Raw genomic sequence first — 5,399 nt, forward strand, 5'->3', positions numbered from 1 at the left:
TGTCTAATCCTAGCCGCGGCTGCCGCGTTTCGACGCAGGCAAAATGCAAATACGGCTGTGCGCTGCAAGATGTCAGTGCCCCTCAAATAACCCCAGGCATGGTCAGCGACGCCAAGCTCCCTATAAAGAATTTTTCTAGGGGCAGGATCTCTAGAGAAGCGGCCTACCTCTTAAAGGCGCAGGAAGAGAGAGAGAGAAAAAAACTTTATTGTGAGAGGAATTCGGGGCACGCCCCAGGGTCCCTGCACGACCCCACTGCACTCAAGTGTTTACCTAAGGCCCATAACACTGCAGCCCGGCCGGTGGCGATGGTTTGCACGGCCGGGCCCTCCGAGCGCAGCGCACGAACATAGAACCCTCGACAAACAGGTAGAAATGATTTGAACCCAGGATTGAGGCCGCACACCGGCATGCTCGAGTACTCGCCGGCCGAGCAGGTGGTACCCCTCACAACCAGGATACCCAAGAAGCGCCACTCACAACATACAATGAGAACACAACAAGAAGACAACTAACCAGAACAACTCTCCTACTACCACATAAGTAACTGAACAGACACCAACAGGTAGCCTGGAGACAAATACAAACAGACACTTGCCCTAATCCAAACTATTCTGCTAAATTTATTAACGGAATAAATCCTCTCTGCCGCTTCTGCGGGAAGAACAACTTACGCCACATGATATGGGCCTCCAGGCGCCATAAATCTCCTGAGAACTTCTTGTCAGATCCCTCACAGCAAGCCTGGGACCTGCTAAGGTTCACCGAAGACCAGGACACGCAAGTCAAGGTCATCGAATGGGAGGGCCGAACCAGAAGTCTACACAGCATCAGAGCAACAGCCAGCGGTCCCAAAATCACCTCGCCCTTTTCCCATCAGTAAAGTTTATCCTACTCCATTCCGCTACGGCGTCATATCTGGTGCGCAGCTTTGAGACCTTAACCCCTTACCATCGCATGTGATAATTCAGGACACGAATGCAGTCTTCAGCCTTTCAGCAAAGCCACAATTGGCTCTGCAAATACCAGGAAGTAATCATTAATTCGCGACAGATGCACCACGTGAGCGCGTGGACAGTTTGATCTAGAGCATCGCTGCGCGTGTCAAGCAGAGTCAGACACGAACTGCGTATTATTTATGTGCCTTACTAGAAGAAAATGCATGCTTACACAAGACCTCAATTTTCAGACGTACGCAGTGTGTATTTAGTAGCTGCGTACGCGCCGTTTCCGCGATACCATGCAAGGTATATGAGTGCATTTTTTAAGCAAGCAGCTGCTGCCACTGGGGAAACACTGGCGCACGCATTTGACCGTGCCCCCACGGACGGCGTTCGAAAGCATACTTACCTGGTGCTGGGACTTCGGTGATCATCCAGGCCGAGTCCTCGGGTGGAGGCCGGTCCATTGCACTGCGGTCGGCTAAAGCCCGTCACTTCCCCAAACTGGGGAGGCTGGAGCATATAATTTTTGGTAGTCGGGGTTCGGCGTGCGCGCCAACCCCTTCTATTAAGTAATCGAAAGAAAGATGTATATTGTAATACTCCCTTGCGGCATTTTGCTGCGTTAAGCCGTGCGCTCGCGAGTCGTAGACGTTATAGGGATAACTTGCTCTCTCTCTAAAGGATGTTAATATAGTGGGTGGACGTCATCAAGTCATTGACTAATAAAACAAGAAAAGCTTTGGTTGATATGGAGTACGTCGGATGGAAAAAAATGTTGAAAAATGAACTACAAAAAAAGCGCTTGGACGTCACGATAGGTTTCGACGTCTATACTACGAGAAGACGATAAAATAGTAGGAAAAATCAGGAAAACGTGAAAAATAGCAAAGATTAAACAAATTGAAAAGTGTCAAATAACATAAAAACTAGACACCGTTCATTTATCAATATGTCGAAAAAAAGTGATACAATGGCTATAATTTAAGTGGCGGCGAACTAATGTGGTTGTCATGGTAACAGGTGACGTCATGCCGTTTCGTTGGAATGGGGTCACCGCGACGTCAGAGGAGAAGGCAGCGGCGCGATGAAGTGAGCAGTGGCGCGATAGAAGAACATTCTAGAAAGTTCGGGCGCGTCGCCTCCGCTTCGGGCGTTTCCGGCTGGCGTGAGTCGTTGCCTTCAGCAAAGAAAGGCGACAAGTGTGGAAGAGGCGTCAATGCTTTCGCATTCCCCCTGTGCAGGTCGCCGCAGTGATCTCTAACGTTTTTCGGGGCACAAACATTTCAATTCGGCTTTTTCGGGCGAGTGTCCACACTGTGGGGAAGTGTTTGCGGACATGTATCACATGGTGTGGGCATGCCCTGCCAATCCTGCTTTCCCACCCCACCCCCACCCCCACCCCACCCGAGAGGACTGGGAGGCTGCCCTGCTCGGCTGCTCAACTCTCCAGGACCAACGAGCCCTGGTGACAAGAGCCCGGGCCGCCGCGGAGGCCACAGGGGTCCCGGACTAGGGATCCCTCCTAGTGATTGTGAGGGCCGGGCCCTTCAGGCACGGTCCAAGCAATACCTCTGTATATAGTATAAATAAATGCTTTACACCACCACCACCAGGGTCCCCGCACGACCCCACTGCACTCAAGTGTTTATGTTCCGAAGGTCCATAACACTGGCAGCCCGGCCGATTGCGATGGTCTGCACGGCCGGGTCCTCCGAGCGCAGCAGGGTCTCCCAGTCCTCCCAGGTCTTGAGGTTCTCTAGGTCCCGCGGGGGAGGGTCCGCTGGCAGAGGGAAAGGATGTGGAGGGAAGAGGCGAAGGGTTCTGGGCACAGGGCGCATGCTGGAGTGGGGAAGGAGGGTTGATAGTGGGCTAGAGTAAGGGGTGAGGGAAGAGAGTGTGTCTGTAGTCTGCGCCAGAGCGTTGCGTGTTTGTTATCTAGGGAGGGGTGGGGCGGGGGGTAGAGCTGGCGTGAGGCTCTGTAGGCCTGCGTCAGCTCGCTGAATGAGTGCATGCGCTCCTTCGTGAATCCTCGATCCGAGGGCACCTGAGCCCGGTTTAAAGAACCACCATCACACCCATGCCCCACATACTACTTCTACAGGAGACTGCACACCGGGCAACCCTCCCCAGCTACACATCTACACATTCAGATACCACTAACACACCCAGGGCGTCCACACTCGTCCACCGCAGCCTCACCTACAAAACTCATCACATCACGTCTGAGACGCCCTGCGTGATCACTGAACTTATACATCACACACATTCACTTCCTTCTATATTTATGGCAGCCGAGCAGGATCGCCTCCAGTCCTCCCGGGTTGGGTTGCGGACGGAGGAAATAGCCGGGTTGGAGGGGCAGGCCCACACTATGTTATTAGTGTCCGGAGACACCGCTGTACAGTGCGGGCAGCTGCCCGTAAAGAAGAGGTCAAAATGTTTTAGTGCTGCCGGGCACAGCGATGTATTGGTGAGATGCCGTACTGGAGGGCTCTTGAATAATTTCGACCATGTGGCGATGTTTAACGTGGACTGACATCGCACAGCACACGGGCGCCTTTTGCGTTTCGCCTGCATCGAAACTCGGCCGCCGTGGTTGGTTCGAAACCTGGTACTCCCGGCGAGTAGACGAGTACTCTAACCACTGGGCCACCGTGGCGGGTGCCTTACCGGGACATAGCGCTTTCGCGAGCGAGAGAGAGAGCGGGTAGCGAAAGGGATGGGGAAAAACTTTATTATTATAAAAGTTTGGTTTATGGGGTTTAACGTCTCAAAGCGACTGAGGCTATGAGAGACGCAGTAGTGAAGGGCTCCGGAAATTTCGACTACCTGGGGTTCTTTAACGTACACTGACATCGCACAGCACACGGGCCTCTAGAATTTGGCCTCCATCGAAATTCGACCGCCGCGGCCTGGATCGAACCCGTGTCTTTCGGATCAGCATCCGAGCATCATAACTACTGAGTCACCGCGGCGAATTCGGGGCACGAATTCGGCGAATTCGGGGCCCAGAAGTACAGATACCGGTTTGCTACCTTGCACTGGGGAAGAGTGATGGGGGAAGAAGGGCTGTCTGTTTTTTTCTTCTCTACGTGGTGCTCGCGGCGCACGAGGCGGAGGTGGAGATTAGGGGCCGAGCTACGACGCAGGGTTTCGCAGGCTTCTTTACAGCCGGTATATAGTGCCCTCCCAGGAGAATTTGGGCATTCCCGAGTTATATGGTCTGGGAATGCCCAAATTTTACTTGGAGGGTTCACAGGACGCCGGGACACAAGACCTCCCGGCCGCCATCTAAAGGGGTATCTCCTGCCTCCCGGCGAGTGCCGAGGGGTGTGGGTGAATGCACTTCTTGGACATTTAAAGTTCTTTCCTCCTCCTCCTCACACCGTGCTCACAGGAACGCCTTTTAGACTGTGCCTGTGGTGATGTGCCCGCCTGGAACGGGTATACACGTACACATGCTGAAAGAAAATTTACTTAAAATTGTTTTTTGAGGCAAGCAAATGCCGCAGTAACTGTTTCACGTATCAAGGTGGACACTCGAACCGCGCCTTGAGGAAGGGATAAAGGAGGGAGTGGAAGAAGAAAGGAAGAAAGAGGTTCTGTAGTGGAGGGTCCTCGGGAATAATTTCGATCACCTGGGGTTCATCAACGGCGTTAACATGCGCTGTAAACAGCCAACAGTCACTGATACCAAGGAAAGCACAGGAAAATTTTTATACCTGTATTTTTTATTTTTTTACTTTGTACTGTCGATAAATGGGAAATTAATAGCGTGAATATTTTATCGATGAAACGTAATTGATTAGGAAGCAGAAGAAAAAACAACCACACGCCGCTAGTGGGATCCTGATTCCACCGGTGACATGTCGTTCTTTTTCTCCTACGTCTTATTTCTGATGAAGTTTATAAAGAAATTGAACTAAGAAGCAGTCATTTGATACATTTATGACAGTGGAAAATGGGAATGCTCTGCAAACTTAAAAGCAGTCTAGAAACCGAACAAACTCTAAAATTAAGGAAGCTAATATTAAATGCTGTAAGAATAAATTTGCTGCTGCGAATAATAATAAATAAATAATCATTTCTGGTTTAGGAACATTTCAAAAATTAGGGGTTGTTACGAAAACGAACTGCCCTCAGTCAGCAGTTATCGATGAGATAACATTATCAGGTGAAGGGGTTTCAGCCAACAAATTCAACTTGCATTTCCTAAGCTCAGGCTCGCAGTGCAGTGATAGTCCCGTATGCAGATGTGAAGCATGCGATATATGACTTGACATGCCCATTATATCCCTTTACCCAACAAGCCGAGCAGAGATCACGGCAGTCATATTTACATTAATGAGTAACTACCCTTTAGAAGCGCACAAAATGATCACAAAACCCAGTAATCGTTTAGTACGAGGAACATGTCACTGCCTTTCGCATATCGGCAACCTTGTCTAATCGCCA

General features: G+C 50.8%; 1 non-coding gene across 1 annotated transcript; it reads left to right on the forward strand.

Annotated features, from left to right (window-relative positions):
* The first annotated feature begins 1,342 nt into the window (after positions 1–1,342).
* LOC149343556 (U1 spliceosomal RNA) lies at positions 1,343–1,506 on the forward strand. Its single transcript, XR_016283339.1, has one exon. It is a non-coding gene; the product is annotated as a U1 spliceosomal RNA (small nuclear RNA).
* The last annotated feature ends 3,893 nt before the right edge of the window (positions 1,507–5,399 follow it).

The sequence above is a fragment of the Amblyomma mixtum genome, chromosome 5 (assembly GCF_055824585.1).
Source record: "Amblyomma mixtum isolate Tamu chromosome 5, ASM5582458v1, whole genome shotgun sequence".
In the NCBI taxonomy this organism is placed as follows: domain Eukaryota; kingdom Metazoa; phylum Arthropoda; class Arachnida; order Ixodida; family Ixodidae; genus Amblyomma; species Amblyomma mixtum.